The sequence below is a fragment of the Equus asinus genome, chromosome 3 (assembly GCF_041296235.1).
Source record: "Equus asinus isolate D_3611 breed Donkey chromosome 3, EquAss-T2T_v2, whole genome shotgun sequence".
Classification (NCBI taxonomy): Eukaryota; Metazoa; Chordata; class Mammalia; order Perissodactyla; family Equidae; genus Equus; species Equus asinus.
In genome coordinates, this window is record NC_091792.1 from 111,697,661 (window position 1) to 111,718,625 (window position 20,965).

The following is a 20,965-nucleotide window of genomic DNA, read 5'->3' on the forward strand; positions in this document are numbered from 1 at the left end:
TTTTAAACAGTTATATTAAATCACTGTCTTGATGGAAGTCATAATTCATCCAAGTAGCTTAATATATTTCAAATGTTAAAGTAGGAAAGAAGATAGAATTAGATAGGCCCTTAAGGAATCTGATGTTATCTCAGATAGATGGATAGACAGAGAGAGATGAATGACAGATTAGATGGATATGGATATAGCTATAGACCTGGATAACATTCTGGGCCTTTTCTTCTTTCCTTTTCATTAATGTCTCTTTGGAAATGCTACTTGTTGAAGAGCCGTCACTTCCTGCATTGAGGGGCATGCTTAGTTTTTTGGCGCAGACTTATGCGGATCAGCTAGAAGTAGAGGCATGGTTAAGAGAACACCACCTGGCCACTGGGCAGTGAGGGAGCCACGAGGAATGTGATGGGATAATTACTTTCCCATCACCAGGGTTTCTGATTCTTTATGAAAGAATGCGATATTTATTGATTGGTGTTTGACATTCTGAGTCTTTTATTAACAAAAAGTTTCAAAATAAATCTGACATTCTGAAGGAGCTCCCACACAATCAAATTGAATACTGTCCCAAATCAACACTCTTGGTGTTGGAATGAACTTAATTTGTAATTAGTAATTAAATAAAGATGAAGGAAGTAGCTTGGACCTAATTAAAGCTCCACATATAGTAAAAAGAATATTAAGAATTTACAGGGAAAAATGGTAATTTGTTTTCAGTAACATCCATTTCTTAATAAAGTCTTAAAACCTGCTAGAGAAAGACTGACTATATTCTCTTATATTTAATGTATTCCTTTGTATTTAACGTGCATTTAAATGGGTCAGAATGATAATCAATCATGTATACTGTGAACGATTTCAGTTTGCTTAGTGTAGCCTGTCTAGTAAAATAAACAATGTGTAACAGATATTAATTCCATGAAAATCTTGGAAAATTAACATTTATTTTCTAAGATGAAGCAATGAATTACGCACAGTGAATCTGATATGCAAAGGACAGAGAGGTAAATAGCATATATTGAAAAAATTGTACAATTTTTGCAACTTTATATTTTAAACGTGTATTTGCTATATTTCTTAGTTACACTGAAATATTGTATATATGTATAAGCAATTGACTGTAAGAGAAAAGACTGAAAAGCATTTAAATTGATAGTTTATGAACTCTAAAATATCCATTCTCTTATTAATTTAAATTTCATTAGATATATAGATTTACTGAAGTTAAGCTCTAAAATTGTACAACTGTTCATTGTGATATATTTGTATGTAGCATTCCAGAGCAAGTTTTCACACCCTTTATATAACAGGTAGTTTGTTTGTTTATTGTCTAGAAGGTGGCATTGGGTCTGGCATAAGGTGTCACTTCGAAAATTTATGTTTTCAAACAATTGGCAAGATTCTTATTAAGCTGAATCCATTGCTCAGAGGAACCTATCTTTTGAGTAATATATCATGATGGTGCCTTTTGCACCAAAGATCTATTACATGAGCACTACAGCAGTGTGACAGTTCTAATGATGTATGGGATAATTCATCATGAACGTTAAGTTTTGTTGTATTCCTCAAAGAGTTGTTCACTTGCTGAAGAATGAGACTTAGGAAACAAAGTGGGTTTAGCTCCATTGGAGAGTTTGTCAGTCATTAAGAAATCTTTAGTGCATCTATTTCTCTGATGCGAAAGCTGAAGTGGGAGTTATGAAAACCCTGTTATATGAAGCAAATAAGGTAGTGTTATCTATTTCCTCAAAGTACTATACAAATGACCTGAGGATTGAAGTATTTTTACCAAGTATAAGAAATTTTGGTCAATGCACAGCATCTTTAGCACCTGCTTACTTGTTTAGCATATCCTAAACGGTAGTATTTGAAGGAAAAAGATACAAAAAATCTAGCTTCAGTCTATGAGGAGCGTTTAGTCTAATTAAAGGAATTACCTTTATCTAAATTATAGACATATGCCACGTGTGAAAAACCTTGTTTTAAGAGTTGATCCATAAACTATCCTTTCTCGTATTTTGGAATCAAAATCAGTACTATTACTTAAAGGGGACCAGGAAGACAATAATTTTGTTCAATGTGCAGCTTTATATGAAAATGTTCAGTATATTAACTCTTGGAAAGACTGCACCATGGACATGAATGGCCTTATGTTAATAATATATTGCCTTCTAGAAATTTCAGTTCTAGGAAAAGCTAATGTGCTGGAAAATCCCCAGTGAAACAGCAAGCACACCCTATATTTCTGTAGGTCTCCTGCTTTTGCGTAGGACAGTAGAAATTTAAATTATATTTTTATCTACATTATATATATAGGTAGATTGATGAACAGATTAGATTAGATTTAGATTGCATCCATAAAATCAGGCAGAAGACAAACACTATTAAACAATAAAATTGAGCATATATTACCTTAGAAAAATATGATGACATAACTTTTCTATTTAAACTCCTTCAAAAATTTTCCCACGGCTTTGAAAACAAAGCTCTCTTAGCACAGCTAGCAAGACTGCATGATCTTCCTACTCACCTTCTAGTCTGTCCTCATCTCAAACACTCGGGCTCCGAGTTCCACCTGAGCACACGGGTCTTCTTTTGGTCCCATGCCTCTTCTTTCCACAGGGCTTATGTATACATCACTTCCTCTGTCTGGGAAGTCCTTTCCTCTCATTTTAAGTCTTGTCAGACATACAGAAAAAAGGGTAGAGAATATAACCAACAATCATGTCTACATCACTCAGCTGAAGAAATAAAACATTGCCGATAGACTTGAGTCCCTGCATACTCCTACCATATCTACTTCCTCCCACACTCTCGACCACAGATAACCAACTTTCGGATATGAACGTTTATCAATCCCACACCATTAACAAATATTTTGTACTACATATACATGTATTCTTAAGCAATAAATCACTGTTTTCAATTTTATGTAAATGGGATCATGGTATACACCATTGAATAAAATGGCATTTTATTCTTCACAATTTACTTTTTTACACTCAGTATTACTTGTGAAGTTCTTTCATACTTATGTAGAGAGATCTAGTTTATTCATTTTCATCACTGTTTGATATTTTATGAATGAACACAATACGCTTTGCTCATCATTCTTCTAAAGATTACATTTAGAGTTTTAATTTCCCTCTTTCCTTCCATCCTTCCATCCCTTCTTTCTTCTGCCAACCTTCCTTTTCTTGAGTGATAAAACAAATGCTGATATGAACTATGTAGTATAATTTTCTTGTATACGTATATATGATTGGGCAACATGCATTGCATGCTCATCTTCAGTTTTTCTAGGAATTATCATATTGCTGTCTAAAGTGGTTGTAGTAGGGGCTGGCCTGGTGGCACAGCAGTTAAGTTAGCATGTTCTGTTTCTGCAGCCTGGGGTTCGCTGGTTTGAATCCTGGGTGCGGGCCTATGCACCGCTTGTCAAGCCATGCTTTGGCAGCATTCCACATATAAAGTAGAGGAAGATGGGCACAGATGTTAGCTCAGGGCCAGTCTTCCTCAGCAAAAAGAGGAGGATTGGCAGCAGATGTTAGCTCAGGGCTAATCTTCCTCAAAAAAGAAAAGAAAAAGAAAAAATTAAAAAAATAAAGTGGTTATACTAGGTCACATTTCCTTAGCAAAATAAGAGATGTCATTTCTCTGCAGCTTTGTTAGCACTTAATGTGAAATTCTATCTTACTACGTTTTTAGTCACATTCTCCTGACAATTTGATCTGTTTTTACATGTTTCTTAGTCTCTTCTATAAATTGTCCAATCAAATATTTTGCTTGTTAATCTATTGGTTTGACTTTTTTCTCATTACTTTTTAATTAAAAAAAATGTGTCTCAGGGGTAATTGTTCCAAGGGTAATTGTAAATTTGTTGTGTCCATGGGAGGAGGTGAGTTGAATGTCTTCCTACACCTCCATCTTCCCAACTATCCTCTAAAAAATACATCATGGATACAAACTCTTATAAATATCTCCAAGTCTGAGATTACCTTTCAGCTTTCTGATGTCTTTCTATTAATATAAGTTGTTGTAAATTATAATGTAATCAAATCTATCAATATTTTTTCTTTAAAGCTTGTGCTTTTTATGCCTCATTTAAGAAATTTCTAATTTTATAAAGATAGTCTGTTACGTTTTCTTCCTAAATTTAAAATTAATCTTTGAAATTAAGGTTTTTAAAATATATGATGTCAGGTATGGATCCACTTTTTTCTCATAAGGTTAGTCAGTTATGCCAGAAGCATTTGACATATGGTCCATCTTTTCACGTTGATCTGCAACGCCCCCTGTATTATACTTCATTCCTTATAAGCATGGTTCCCTTTCTGGGTTATCTATTCAGTTCTATTGTTCTAATTATCTCTTCATTGGGTAATACCATATTTTTAATTATTATACCTTGATAATTGGTAGGGCAATTTCCTCCAACTTACTCCTCTTCTTTTTCAAAATTAACAAGGCTCTCTTGCCCTTTGTTTTTCTAAGCAAACTATAGAAGCAGCTTGTCAAACCTCATGAATAATACTGATAGAGATTTTATTGGAATTGAAAATACTTAGCCTAATTAACACCTAATCATCTTTCAGATGTCATTTAAATTGATTCTTCCATTTGAATTCTTCAATGATTTCTCCAAGAGTGTTATATCCCATTATTATATTATCTCACTAAAATATACCTCTGCTTTGTTGCACTTACCATATTTGCCTTTTTATATTTGTCTCTAGGATTGTTTTTCATGCCTTTTCTCTATTAATGATAATAGTAATAATAATAATAATGATAGTAATACAAGAATAACATAACTACTAATACTTAGTCAACACACACAAACTGATGTAAATCCAGAAGTGAAGCAACATATACATTGAGTTAAGTTACTGTCTTAGCAGGCAGATTACCCAGCACAGACCCTACACCCTCCAAACAAAGTCTTGGAAGAAGACGATGTTAAATAGTATGACTGGCTTGTCATCCAGATTTTTACTTAGGTAAATATAAACCTACCAATAAAAATAAAAGAAATCTAATTGAAAACCAATAATGTCCCATTAAATGTTTATACTAATTTAATTATTGAGAGAAACATCTATCATGTATCTATCCATATATCTGTCTCATCTATATCTTGAATATGAAAGTGAACATTCACTTGGTAAAGCATGTGAGCACATTCCAAAGGAAGTTTTTGCCCAAGCAATTGAAACTAAGTGTTGAATATTCCTTTACAGCATAGAGCAGCTCTTACTTTGTTTATTGCAATTTACTGCTGTAAGAATCTAAGTAATAGTGAAAAGAGGGCAAGAGTCTCCCTTGCATTTTCAGGATAGGGCTTTTCACTTTTACTGATTTTGAACACTTTTGTTTTCCTTAAATTCTGTGTCCTTGTCTTCTGATCTAATCAGACGTTCTTTCTCTTTCTGAAAAGCAGAACAAAGGCCTATGTCTAAAAATGACCATTGATATTTTCCCAGACTGTCTTCACCAAGGGAAACATAATTTTCCCACTAGCTATTTTTTCATATTCGTTTCCAAAAAGGATCTTCAAAGAGTGGTACCAGCTTCACTGGCTGCAAATGTTGAGCCCACTAGTGATTTCTTTTCGGACAACTTTGACTTAGATGACAAAATGAATATTAAAGAAATTTAAAGAACTACTCTAATATGTAACGAAATGCAATAGAGACAGAGATTTTTTTTAAGATGTAAAAACTCATACAGAGCTGCCAAACCTAGTTACACTAAAAACAAGTGAGAAAAATGTAGACTGCCTCCTGAGCTTTCAAAAACCATCAGACACTCAATACGTAGTAATGACTGAACATATTCACTGTACTTAAAGCCTATATTAAAAGAAGTGTCTGCAGAAATTTGAATTAAAGAAGATTCTGTGAAATTTGCCTAAGTACAGAAAGCACATCTATTTTGAATTTTCTTGCTTTTATTTAAGACAAGTGGCAGATAATTTCACAGCTGTCAGTTAATGCACATAATGAATGTCTTATAAAAGGATGAAAGCATGAAGTTGTATTCATGTTCACCAAGTATGTAAAGTAAATTCAAAAGGATGTCAAGATCTGGTAAGAACTGAAAAATGCAAGAACACTTTGGTTAAGCAGTGTGTGGGGGTAGGGTAGGGGAGTGAATACTAACCCCTCATCTCCCTAAAAATTAAATCAATAGGATAGTAGGCCTAGAACTAACTGCTTTAACTCAGATTTTTGCATCAGTTTCTACGGACTTTATCGTATGGCACTTTTATCTGACATGGATCCAACTTTAATTAATTGCTTTGAAATACTTTGTCTTTTAAATTTAATACTAAATCCTGGCATCCTTTAGCTTTTAGAATCTGTGGGCATTTTATATCTAGACGAGATAGATAAGGATACTCTCCAAATATGGGAAAAGAAGATATAATGAAATGAATCAAAAAGAACTGCATAGTGTTAACATTGGGTAGATTGAACAAGTCTAAATCTCATGCATCTAATCTCTTATAATTCCATGAAATTATACCACAGTTACTTCTTGATTTCTGATAATGAAATGCTTAGATATTATTCTTTAATACTATTGTGATAATCATTATGTCAAGTAAAAAAAGAATCAATGAATAGAACATACACGATCTGTGATATTAGATTTGCTTCAACTTACTTAAAACATCACCATAAAACTTGTTTTGGACACGGCACATAATCACATACTCAAAACATGGGATTATATTCTGTTTGCGGACAGAGTGATATCTCATGTTCTTATTCATTTTAGTGGCTCTTTATGGTTTGTGTCCATGCACTTCTTTGAACATCAGTATGGCTTTACAATCTTAAACTTCACCTCTGGCCTGGTGTTATGATCCAACCTAAGGAAGAAAGGAAACTAACATTTTAAGCAGTGTCACTTTCATAACAAAATCACATAAGCATCTATCCTTGAGTCAGGACTTTGTTATTTATGGCAGTGGAAGTATCCAGAGCACCAGCATGTGTCAGTTTCCTGAGCCCTAATTCCCACAAGGTGAGGCAAAGAGAGCCAGATGGCACCAGTACATACAGAAGGTTGCATTACAGGACATCAGTCCTGAGCTTACAGAACCTGAATCGTTTATAACAGACAGTGAGCATTCTTGCTCTTTGCTCCAGAGGTAGACACAATTTCTACCCTCTGGGGCTATAAGCTAAGTTTCTCTTTGCTCTGGAAAAAGGCACTATCTCATCTTCTAAGACTGTTTGCTTTACAAAGACCCTTGAAAAGTTAAACCAGAACAATGGTGATCAGGTGTTCTGCTTGCAAAACACGCAACAATCTGAGAGACACCTAGGGAACTGTCTTCCAACAATATCCAGAGTTATTACGAAGCAACAGTGAATAAGATAGACTGATATTGGCAGAAGAATAACCAAAAATAAACAAGTAAAAGAGAGTCAAGCAACAAACCTACATCTATAGTTACTTTACAAATGTGCCACTGAGGTGGCAGTGGACTCAGGAATAATAGCCTTTGCTATAAATTGTTCTGTGTTAATTAGATTTCCATACTGAAAAATATATTTACACACACATACATGCACACACATTGACCTCCACTTATACTGTACCATAAGAGCAATTCAAAATGGATTGTTGGTTTAAATATCAGAGATGTAAAAAAAAAAAAAGAAACACGTCTAGGAGATAATAAAGAATACTTTTATGACTAGATTTTTAAACATCACTGAAGACAGATCTGAAAGGTGATGGTAAGTTATTTCTTTCCCATTTGGGTAGTTTGCCAGATACCTGGCTCAGCAGATCTGGGTTTCAGAATATCATCCTTTCTAACAAACTCAATTCCCAAGCCAAGAAGCTTTCACTTTTTCATATATTTTCCCTGTTCCCCTGTCCCTCTATCTAAGTAGAGCATTACTGGGCAGTCTTTCTCTCTCCTCAAATGTTGGCCAGTGTGCATGCCATCCATTTATCCCCAGCGGAGACTGTGGGACAGGATAAGAGATTCTGGGCACTCTGTTCCTTCTGCACTTCCAAGATTTTCCCAATACATCCCATCTGATATCTGTACTTTTGTGGTACTATGGTTTTGTGTTTACAACTCCTTTTTTAAGACAGTTCTTGACCATGAAAGGACATACTCCACTCTTCCAGATGCTATGGGTTTTTGGAAAAGAGTTCAACTGATCCACTCATAACTGGGTACTATTTCTCCTTAATTTTGGTGACAGGTCACCCTCTGCTAGCTTTGAGTGAGTGGGCTGACAATGCAGTTAGCTAACTTCCTTCCTCTAAAGAGACTGCTGAGATGTCTGTTCAAAGCCCAAAAGAAGTCATTTTGCCGTGTCAGGTAGCTGCCTAGTCTGTTAGCCCAATACCCAGCAATGCCTCAGAGATGTTTGATTCAGTTCTTGAGGTCTTTAAAGGGTTGGCAACAAAAGGGTCTGTCAATGACAAATTCTCCCAAAAAATACTTTATTTAAAAGACAGGTGAATTTGTTACCAAAAAAAAAAAAAAGAACTCCTGGAGGTTTCTGTGCCTTGTTTAAATGTGGTATGCTGGGCCCCAAGGGCTGGAGCTGAGCTGGGTGCCAAAGCTGTCACAAGAAATAAAGTGGTCACAGGGTTCAACAGTTTGGATAAGATGATTCAACTCTGGAGAAACACTGCCAACATCAGCACAATCTGTGTTTTGACTCATGTTGACCTGGCTGACTGTCTTATATCTAGCAATGGCAGTTGCCTGGCAGGCAAGAACTTGATACACCAATTCTAAAATTCATATGGAAGAACAAAGTGCCAGTAATAGCCAAGACATGTCTGAGGAAGAGTAAGGTAAGGTATATGGACTGCAGCGAAAATGAGCAGATGTAAGGGATCGCTGTGAAATCCATGGCTATTTCACTACATTGTGAAAAAGAGTCAAGCTGTCCAGGCTGAAATGTAGGTGGAGATCTCTGACTGGCTTGAGGGCAGAAAGACTGGCAGTCTATACCTGCCCTTACTCTACTCAGGTAATGAGGAGTACCTGATTAATCTGATAGACTCCCCAGAACACGTGGATTTCACCTCTCAAGTATAAACTGCTGATTGCATTTGTGATGGGTACATCATTGTGGCAGATGCGATGGAAGGGGTCTGCAGACACTGGCAGTTCTGTCAGACGTCTGGATCGAAAACATCTGTCTAGTTTCAGGAATTAGTAAGAAAGATTGCTTGATAGTGGAACTGAAATTCACTCCACAAAAGGCCTATTCTCACTTCAAGAATATTTTAGAAGAGATTAATGCACTCACAGGGACTCTTTCACGTCTAAATTCCTAGCAGGAAGAGCAAAGTAAAAGACTAAATTTCAAGTGAATCCAAATTCTGAACAAGGAGGGCAAGTACCTGGCTGGAGCACTGGCTTGGAGGATATAATAATTTCCACTTTTACTTCCCTCCAGATCAAAACATGTGGTATTTACCAGCACAATGGATGGTTAGGACTTTAAAATTGAACTCTTTGACAAAATCTAGTTAGAAAGATTGGCATCAAAAAGGAATTTCTTCTGAAAACCTGTGAGGAGATTATTACATGAATATAAAAGCCAAGAAAATTAGGAAGTTTGATCAGGCAAAAGGAAAGAAACTTTCATTTGTAAAGTTGATCCTGGAAAGTGTTTGTAGTTTATATGATGCTGCCTTGAAAAAGAACAAAGGAAAAATTGCTAAAATAGTGAGTTCTTTAGGATAAAATATTGGAGCACAAGAGGTACATCATTTAGATACTAAAGTTCAGATCAATGCCATTTGCTGTCAGTGGCCACTATGTCCCAAGCTGTTCTCGCTATAGCGTATCAGAAACTCCAGAGCTTCCTTGATATTATAGTTGAGAAAGTGGGGAAACTAATGTGCACATGAAGACAAATGATTGATTCTCTTCCACACGAAACCCAGGCACTGAAAGCAGCTTCTATGAAGTGTGGAAGTGAAGACTCTCCTCCAGTTATGTTTGTTTCTAAAATATTTGCAGTTGATGCTAAGGCTTTGCCTCAGAATAAGGAATGATCTCTCACTCTAGAAGAAATTTCTCAGAGACATGAGGATGTGAGACAAAGGCACATCGGGAAGCTGGCAGCAGCTCAGGGGCAGGTGACTTTGGAGCTCGCCCAAAATGGGAATGCTCTTGAAACAAATCCAAAGAGAAAAGAGTCAAGAGGTGATGAGCAACAGATGGTGAGTGTAAAAAACTCCTATCTTAGGAAGGAAATCTGTGTCTTAGGAAGGAAATAATCAAATATGTTTCATCACATAGGGCTTGAAAAGGAAAGGAAAGGAAAGAAAAGAAAAGAGGGCTCAAGTACAGTCCTGTTGAGTTTTTGTAACAGGTACCATTAGGTCTCTCAGCCCTATCAGATGTCCTTTCTCAAGTCCCCACATGCAATTCTCTTCTCTGAAAAACGTAGATCTTCTCATTAGAATGGAACTGGGAACATGAAACTCTAGAGGAGCTATCTCTAGGAATATGCTAGGAATAGGAGGTCTGCACGACTTTGTGGTGATATCTGCAATACTCTGTAGCTTGCCATCCTGCCCACCATTTATACCACTCCTATTGAAGCCATCCTTATTGTCAGGGTTGCTGTTGAACCAAAACACTGAAGTGAAATTCCTTACCTCATCAAAGAAATGAAGCTGTTAAACCAAGCTGATCCCTTGGAATTTAATTAAGGAAATTAAAACAGAGGGCATATTTTAGTCACAGCTCAGGAAATCCACCTTCAACAATGCCTGATGACTTAAAAGAAAAGTTTGCAAAGATTCAAATTGATGTATCTGAACTCATTATTCTATTCATAGAAATAATCACCAAACTCTCAAAAGTTGATATGGTAAATGAATAGTCAAACAAAAGAAGGCAAAATCCATGAAGGAATCCAAGTTGACTCTTAACACGCTAATCAACAGAACACCTCCCAATAAACTTGTCATGCTCAGCAGGAAGAAATCAGTCAGATTCTGGAAGAAAATAGAGATCTAGTTTGCGCTATGGAGCTACTGAAACCTCTGTGAATCAGGACAGAAATACTCATGATTCACCAGAAGATCTAAGAGAGAATTGGGAATTAACAGAAAAACTATAACAACATATAGCAGGGAGAAAATGGAAGCACACTTGTTGGCTAAATCTGGTCATCTGGCCCAAGAAAACTTGGTCTTGATATACTAGTCCATAATAGTGAAGGTTTTCAGAACTTAGTATGGCCAGGTCCATCTGGCCAAACTTCCAAAGAAACTAGGAAATACTGACATTTGGGCAATAGCATTGTGAGTTGTGAATAGCAACCCTCTCTGGGCCCACATGTGAGGAGTAGGTATCTTTTTTATCTTCAAATATGGAACCTAACTAAATTTGAGTAACAAGGAGCAAGTGATAAGCAGAATTAAGAGCAAAGTGGTCGATTAAAAGAGGAACAGGGGAAGATGAAACTGATTCTGGTCAAGATGAAAACCAAGATGGCTGCTCTGTGGAATTTGAGAAGAAGACTGCTCATAAATGAGAAGCATCACTGCCTGATTGCTGTGGACCCTTCCCAGGACAGCTAATTGCCACCACGAAAGAAATGTGCTGCAATGTGCTTCAAGTGAAACCTCAGTACCTGATGACACTTACGTACATACGCAGCAAATGGCCACAAGTGATGTTCTTGGTTAGGTCAATCCTGTCTCATCAAAGAGAGAGGGTTGAGTGCTTTGAGAAAACAATGAAAGGAGAAAGACGTGCTTATCATCAAGGCTCTGCTATCTATTGCCAAAAGGCTTTCTTCACTAATGAAATCAGGAAGAGGCCAGCTCACAACTGCTATTCAACCCTTGGGAGATCATTCTCAGTGATCTGTTCTGGGTACCAACCGCTGGGGAGAAGTACTTGCTCTTGAGGGAAAAGGCTGATTCAGAGAAAAAGTCCTGGAAGTACATGAACACAGTGATAAAGTGGAAAGGTCTTTATCTGTGAAAGATTGTGGAACACATGGAAAAATAGAGAATATTCAACCAAAATAAATAACTGATATCTATAGTACAGAATTATGAGCCAAACCTGTTCTACTACTGGTAGATCCTCTACTTGGAGCCTTACTGTGGACTATCAGGGGCTAAACCAAAAGAGGTCACAGTTGTTCCCACAGTGCCTGACATCATAACAGTAACTGAACAGATTGCTTCCGCTTCTGACATTTGGTATACACACCATCTTGGACATGAATAACGCTTTCTTGGACATGGCTGACACTCCAGGAAGGGAAGAAAATTTTACTTGCCTTTACTTGAAGACTGGAAATAACATTTCAGATGAGAAATACATTTATAACAACAATGGAATAACACTATGTGTTAAAAAAAAAGGATGAAATACAAAAAGAATCATAATGCCACTTATTGACAAGGATATTGAATGACTAGAATTCTGATATACAGCTGATAGCAGTTAAAATTGGTGCTAACTCTTAGGAAAACTGATGCTATCTACTAAAACTCGCCACATGTAAACCCTATGTTCTGGCAATTTTAACAGCTAATCATACTCCCAACAAAAAATGAGTACAAATGCACATCAAAAGACATGTATAAGAATGTTCATATTCTCAATAGCAAAAGACTGGAAAGAACTCCAAAATCCACCAATTGGTAACCAAATAATAGTATATTCATACAATGAATACTATACAGCAATAAAAATACTATACTATTGCCACATGCAACTATATATGCATTTTATAAACTTAACATTGGGCAAAAGAAAAGAGACACTGAAGAATAAACGCTGATTTGGTTTATGTAAGTTTAAAAGCAAGCAAAATTCATCTTAATTTTGGAAGGGAAAATAATTATTATGCTGGTGAAGGAAGTAATGACAAGTAGGGAGCATGAGCTGGGCTTGATTCTTCTTCTGGATGCTGGGCATAAAGTGTACTCATTTTGTGAAAATTAGTTGATCTGTACACCTACAATGTACATACTTTTCTGTGTTTGCAAGTTTACACACGGCAAGTTTGTAATTTCAAAAATAAATAAAAACATTAGACGATTAGCAATTGAATATATGTATGTAAATCCGAGAGAAAAGGTGCTAAATCTAACAAGAATCTTTATTCTAATTAGGATTGTCTCTGGCTTAAACAGGGCTTACTGAAGCACCTCCCGGAAAAGCCACTTTCATTCCTGCTAATCTCAATTTCTACTGCCTTCAAGCTCCCCAACTTCTGCATGAAGCCTCCCTTTGCAAAATCGTATCACACTGCCTCTGCCACCTCTGACCTCCTATAGCGCCTGTGACATACAATGCAGCCATTGATTACGCTGGTTATAATGTTCACCATTTGGCTCATGCAGCTACTGCTTAGCCCTCCCCCACTCCCAGCTTGATTGGTTGAGGGTTGGAATTCCCTACAGTGCCAACTGTCTTTGCCTCCTGAGTAGAGAGAATACATAGTAAGTTAAGGAAGCAATTCAAAGGGCTGCTAATTGGGATAGATAGATATAAAATAGAGGTAGATAGAAATATAGATGAGGTTTTTCTTGTATAATGACTTCTAACTAGTATTTCCCTACCAATATTGGTTAGCTTTTGTTCTTTTATCTTTGCTGTAATTATTTACTCTGTATTTCTTAGAAAAAATAATTTGGTAACAATAAACATATTATTTTCTGTCAATTCAAGACAAGTGATAAGTTGACATACCAGTCTCTGAATGTGGATGATTGTACCTATATTTGAAACACATATAATATGAAGTTTGCACGTGCCAAATTCTTATTCTGTGCTAGATATTGATGGGGGCTTATATAGTCTGGTAGAATAGTAATGTTGCAACGATACAGAATTCCCTGAATCCCAGTGGCTTAATACAATAACAGTTTCTTAGTCACATTAACTGTCTCTCTTCGCTGAGGAGGGTGTCTGCACATCATAGTCCTTTCTTGGGGACACAGGCTGACAGATGCGTCATCACTACCATGTCTCCATTGACTATTAAAGCTTCTTCATGCATATGATGTGGATCGCTTCTACTCCCATTTCATTGGCCAAAGAAAATAAAATAGTTACACTTAACTCCAAAGAGGCAGAAGGGTTCAATCTTACCAAATGTACAGAAAGGAAAGGACCAAAATATCCAGTTGTAGGCAGCTAACCGTGGTAGGCAGAATTCTAAGAGATCTCTATGATTCCCATGCCCAGGTAATTATGGTGCCAAATGTATGTGCCAAATCAGTTGAGTTTGAGGTAATCAAAAGGGAGATGCACCTGGGTGGGCCTGAATTAAATAGTGAAAACATGTGAAAGATAGGTCTTTTCTGAAGAAAGTCTGCCATTGGTTTCGAAGAAACAAACTTCTCTGTGTTCTATAGCTGCAAGGAAATGAATTCGGCCAACAACCACATCAGCCTGGAAGAGAACCCTGAGCCTCAGGTGAGAACCCAGCTTCAGCCAACACCTTTGGATTGAAACCTTGTGAGATCTGGGCAGTGGACCCAGATGAGCCATTCCCAGACTCCTGGCCCACTGAGGCTGTGAGATAATAAATGTGTATTGTTTTAAGGAGGTAAAATTGTAATTTGTTACGCAGCATAGAAACTAGTACAGTAACTAAATGTTGATGTACTCACAGGTCATAGAGAGGTCAGGTCTTATGGCTCGTATGTGGTGCAGCTGAGATTATTGCTCTGTTATGTTGCTGCTCCTCTACCATACAAGTTTCTTCTCATTCTGGATAATTAAAATTTGTTATTTGAAGCTATTAGGGAGAAAGAAAAGAAACATTTTATTTTCTCTATTGAGAAATAGAAAATCTCGATTAAAGTCAAATAAAGTGTAGCACCATTAGAATAGAGAAATCTACGAGAATGAAACAGGACAATTGTCATCTCTTCTCCTGCTCTTTCTCTACCTCCTTCTCTGAAAAATAGTGAATCAATTCATTAGTATTGTTGGCATATACTGGATCTGCATTCCTACACATCTGCAATTCTTTTTCCAATATAAATTCTGGAGACTTATGAAAATGAGGTCCTGAAAGAATAATTTACCAAGCTAAAGAGTAAAGTTCAGTAAATATCAATAAACAAGGAACAATATGCTCACATTTGTTAATAATGCTGTTGTTAATAATGTATGCATTAATAATCACACATTATATTGTATATTATTACATAACATTATGTTATTACATATTTATATTTATAAAAGCTAATGATTAAGGACATTATTATCTTTGTAAGAGTAGTGTTCTGTGAAAATATTGAGCATATCTACCCATATGCATCAAACAATGTCATTTATTAAGTGATAATAACTTTATTAAACTGTATTTGTTTCATTGAAACAAAGTGAGCTCAGAAGAATCAATTTATAAACATTATCCAACTTAATGAGATTAATGTGCACCTATACCATGTGCATAGCTTAGGAAATAAATCCATTTTGAAAACAATTTGTTATAGATATACCCTGTTTTTTGGAGATAATCAAGAATCAGAAAATCAAAATCTAAAAAGAGGGATTTCCCAAAAACAGCTAGAAATAAATTATTTTATTAATAAAGCTTTCCCTCCAAATTGTGTCAGATTACAAGATTTCTGATGTATATGAAAAATTCCATGGGCTGAATATACCTTGGGAAAATTACATGTAAAAAACTTATGATATATTCTCAAGGCTAATGGTAGTCAATACAATTAAATTTGGTCGCACATATTGGGAGTCAAAGTAACCCAATTATTCATCCAGGCCAAATAAGTATAAAATGTTCTCCACATGCAAAAAAGCCTTTGAAAATGTCATGAGCTTGACAGTTATAATTTGAAACATTCACTCTGCTTTTTGTAGGAATATCTGGATCAAATACATATTTTAAAAATAGAGGAAGAAGACAAAAAACATTGTGAAGGGTGTTTCAGTTTTCACAAGCAATATCTACAGGAAAATTGGATGGTGTTCAAAGAATGGACCACTTGAATATTATTTATCGCTCCCCTGAAAATTTGTATTACATTCAAATATTTTTTTAAATACTGAAGGAAGATGTTTTGAGTTACATAATTACTTCCAAATAAGTATTTCTCTTTATTTTAGGCTTTATTACAACATTAATTTTAGCCAACTTCTCTTTCCATGTTAAGGGATGATATCTTTGAAATCAAATCAACAATCAAAGATTGAAAATTCATTTACTAATCTTCAATTGCTCTATACACATTTGTCTTTTTAGTTATTCTATAGATTCAACTGAGAAGGCTGAGGTTTTCTTTGTTTATTAAAGATACGTAAATCTTAATCACAGTCTGCCTGCTCTCTGAATAGAGATGTTCTTCCCCGCTCTCTCACTACAGACACTGAATTCCAGTCTCTGCAAGGTATCTCAACTCCTGAGGTCTTGAAGAACAATGTAGATTTTATTAGTTACCGTTCCTCTCTGAGAGTAACCTAGAGTATTCACATTCTGCATCACGCAGAGACTTCTGAAATTTGTCTTTGGTCCCATTTTCCTCTCAATGCTTTCTCATCTTGGCTTGCACTGTCCCCTCAATCCCTTCTTCTGACACTGATATGTGTTTTTATACACACTGAAACTCTGTGTCTGTGGTCCATTCCCAATTCCACCCCACTCCCTTGTAATTCTAGCAAAAATATTCTCTAATAAGTAACCTACATGCAGTCAGATATTGGAATCAATTGTAATAAAATATATATGTTTTACCTCAAAAGGGATTTTAAATAGTTGAATATAACCCAAATTCTTGAATAGCTCAAACAGGTAAAACTTTTTTATTGTACACTATTCTCAGTGGTCATTTACATCGAATCTACTCTCCAAACACTCAGCTTTCTAGAACATGGTATTAGTTTTCTCTTTTATCTGTTTAATACTTTTTCTCAATATTACCCATTGAAATCCCTTTGACCCTTTTTGGAACTTCCTTTTGCTATGTTCAACATGGATGATAGCTTCTGTGTTTTGTCACACTCAGTGCTCAGTTTGGAAGGAATTCCTTTTATTCTTTCAATTGTACAAATTCTACCCATTATGCTAAGTTCAGCTCAGCTTTTATATTGCCTACAAATTCAAAATATATTGTTCCTGTCCGTACTAATCTTCAAATATTTTGAGTTAGTAACTATTGATGTACCATTAAAAAAACAATTATTTTCTAACGTTTTGGCACCATTATTTTCATATCTCTTAACAAAAATATAGAACTTGTAAGTTCTAGAAACATACTTTATGCCTATTTTTTTTCTATCTCAATAATAGTACTGTGGTAACTCACAGTAAAATGAGCACAATCATACTCCTATAAGGTAACATATTAACATAAAATACTAAGCAAAATTCCTAGCACATAAGTGCTCACTAAATATTAGCTGATAGTTAATTAATTCATGTTCTTGGTTTGATATTGCTAAAACTACTCAGAAAGTTGCTCATAATTTGAACACTTTAAACGTTTAATTTCATATATATAACTAATCAGGAGGGTATTTTTACAAGTATGAAAATAATATATTCCTGCTATGTAGACAAAGTAATTTTGACTGAGTTAAAGTTACACAATGCAAAGGATAAAAAAAGACTTCTTTAACACCTGTGCTTTTATTTATATAACAATGCTTAGGTCACGTAATCCTTCAGTGCTTACAATTATATGAGTTTAATTGGGAATATGTGATATATGTTAACAATGGCTTAAGATCAAATATAGAAAAGCATTATAAATACTAAACATGGCCTTTAAAAATGCTAACCAAATTGTCTCTCTTATGATTATATGATTATCCTGTTTTTAACTCTGAAGAATCCAACATGACTTTTAAGCCACAGTGATGGTGATGGTGGTGGTGGTGGTGGCGGTGGTGGTGGTGGAGATGGTGATGGTGGTGGTGGCGGCGGCAGTGTGCGTCTGTATGTGTTGTCTACAATGAACCTGTCTCCTTCTTTGTCTAACAGGAGTAAAAGCAAACAATCCCATACTGATGAATCTCTTCCCACACTGGTTTGTCGCTAGTTGAACCTCTATATTACAGGTCACAGTATCTGGCTAAAGAGTACTCATGCTTTACAAGCTGATGAATTTCATCAAGAAAAAATTCTGTACTTCTCTAAAGGTAGTGTCTCACCTTTCTCAAGCCACTAATAGCAATATATTAGTCTATAATGAATCATACTACTGAGTCTGACAAGATGAAGAGAATCTTGTTACTTCTAGGTAGCCCTGGTCTGTTTCCTTGATTTGGATCTGATTTGAATATTTAACTTCCTTTTGGAAAAATCATTACTAAATTACCAGAGGCATTTTTAATTGTGCTAAGGCTAACAAAATAATGATATTTATTCAGGGAAAGAACTGGATGAGTGAATGTGATATAAATAATCTGGTCAAAATAATGTTGTGGCCCAGTACCAGTATCTTTAATGCATCTGGCACCATCTGATGTGTAAGAAACAGTTCACCAGATGAGCTGGGCCTGCTTTATTGATGAGATTGTTATGTTCTTGTGGAACCCTTTTTATGGAAAATAGCATCATTGATTTAATAATAAGGACACTGTTGGAGAAGATGTAACAATATGCTATTTCCTCTCTAACAAAACAACAAACATTAGGATTTCCAAGGCAAAATTACTAGAGTTGATGCTTTCCATCTGGTGGAAGGTCAAGGAAAATGGCAACAACATAATTGGTACCAAATAGCTAAATTTTCTGAGATGCATCCAGCTGTAGGTGAGATAAGGTCTCTTTAAATATCTTGCTATAGGAAGTGGGGACAGGACTACATTTTGCAGTTATTTCAAACCTCCCCTTTAAATCCTTTCAAGGAAATTCTAAGGAACATTTAGAGCAAGATTCTGTTTATCACTGAAACTTAAAAAAAAAAATGAAGTTTTTCTTATTATGTTATATGTGGCCATATTTTTAGTCCTTATTCTTTTCCCTCATTATTTGTAGAGATATTGGACAGCATTTTCCTTTAAATTTATTGTACCCGTTTCATCCTTTACAATTTGACATGTGAAATTTTTAATTATTCTATTGAATAAAGAATATGTTCAAAATAAAAATTCTATAACCACACTGACTGAGGTCATTCCTGGCTGAGTTACTTACTTGCTGTGTGACCTTGGATTAATGACTCAATATTTCTGCGCTTCAGTTTCTTCAACCATGGACAGTAGCTGTGAGGATACATTAATTAGCTCATATATAGAACTTAATTAAGTGACTAAGATATACTTAAAAGTTAAAAGTCTAGTTACTTTTGATACTATTATTAAAATCGTTTGATCACAATGCCCATTGTTGAGGTAAATATTTTTGTTGTTTATTTTCTGGAGATTTAACTCTCTCCTTCCCTTGAAAAAGAAATAGAACAGATGGAGGCAAGAGTTCTTTTGTATCTTAAAATCTTTCTTCTTGGTTATTTATTTTGAGGGTTCGAAGCCACAGGCCCTTAATTTATAAAACACAGAATCTAATAAGACAGAATTCAAGATCTGATCCCAGAACTTCGAGTAATAACATGAATTAATATCTATTATTTTGATCTCAGGTTCTTAGATATGCAATCACTCTAATGTTACAAATATGCTTTAAGCAAATTGTGAGAGACCGAATGTGAGTTTTTTGAAATAAGGTATACTACACTAAATGTAGCTTCCAGCATTCACCTTGAGTGGAATACCCAATGTTACAATGAGCGTGTAAAACATATACACAGTTAACCATGTGCTAACTGACAACTGTGGAATTACAGTTGCCATATATTCTTTTAGCATATCATTGATGTGATTTTGTAAATTTTGTTAATAAAAAGTCTTAGATGCTCTTCAGTCTCTGACCACCTTCCAGCAAGGGTATCTTGATTCACATAATTACGCTAATGAAAGCTTACATCTTAGTGAGATTTTATAAATTTAATTTTTATATTGAATAAGTGATTTCCTTAAAAATAATTTCTTTAAATTCCACACAATCATTATTATTTTTTCTAGAAAAGTAGATTAATTTAGTTACTATTTCTCATGCTTCTTTTATTTGCCTAGAATTTTTTTCCAAGCAAAACAATGATTAGTTGTTTCAAACCTTCCTCATATGAAATGTTTCTGAGTCCTTCACTGTCTTGGTTGTTCTCTGGGTGCAATCCTGTGTGTGATACTGAATTTTGAAGAAAATCTATCACAAATGGTATGTCTAGTGGAGGACATACAGTCCTCTCTCACCATAAGCTGTTTCAATACTACACATTGTGGAATCAGATTGGCCTATTAGTCAACTGGAATCACTGGAACTTTTGCTCATGAACTGATATGATTCCAAAACTTCTCCATTTTGCTGTTGAAGTTGATTTTTGAAACAGTTGCACAAGTGTATAGTTATTTATATTAACTTGCATCTCTTCAGTTCTGTCACATTTTTTCCTCCTGAAAATATTATTTTGATTCTGAATCATGCTATTTCAAACATGACATTTATTGAGTGCTTACTAATTTACAGACAGAGTGCTAAGCAGTTATCTCATTCAATATTCACAGCAATCGTATACAAAATATACTACTACTATTTTCATTTTAGATCTAGTTAACTGGCCTGAGATTTTTGTCACCTGAAAGTTTCGTAAGCCTATCTTAACTCATGTTTTAAGTCACTAATAAAAAATATTTAACAAGTGAAGAGCAATCATAGAGTTGCTTAATATGTTACAAAGATGTCCTTCTTAATTTAAATTTAAGTCGATTCAGATTTAATTGCTTTCTTGGTATCTCTACCTAGGTACGTCATGAGTACTCCAAATTTACATGTATGACAATTTACTTGTCAGCTTATTCACGTCTCAGTTTACCCCCAGTTTTTCAACCCATAAAACTTTGAATGCAATCCTGCCTTTCTACAGCTTTCATGAATTCTTATTCTATCCGCTTCTCGTATCGCCT

At 35.3% G+C, this 20,965-nt stretch overlaps 1 pseudogene; it reads left to right on the forward strand.

The window, feature by feature from the left end:
* Window positions 1-12,046, forward strand: part of LOC106845184 (elongation factor-like GTPase 1) — a 120,436-nt pseudogene extending 108,390 nt beyond the window's left edge.
* Window positions 12,047-20,965: the final 8,919 nt, after the last annotated feature.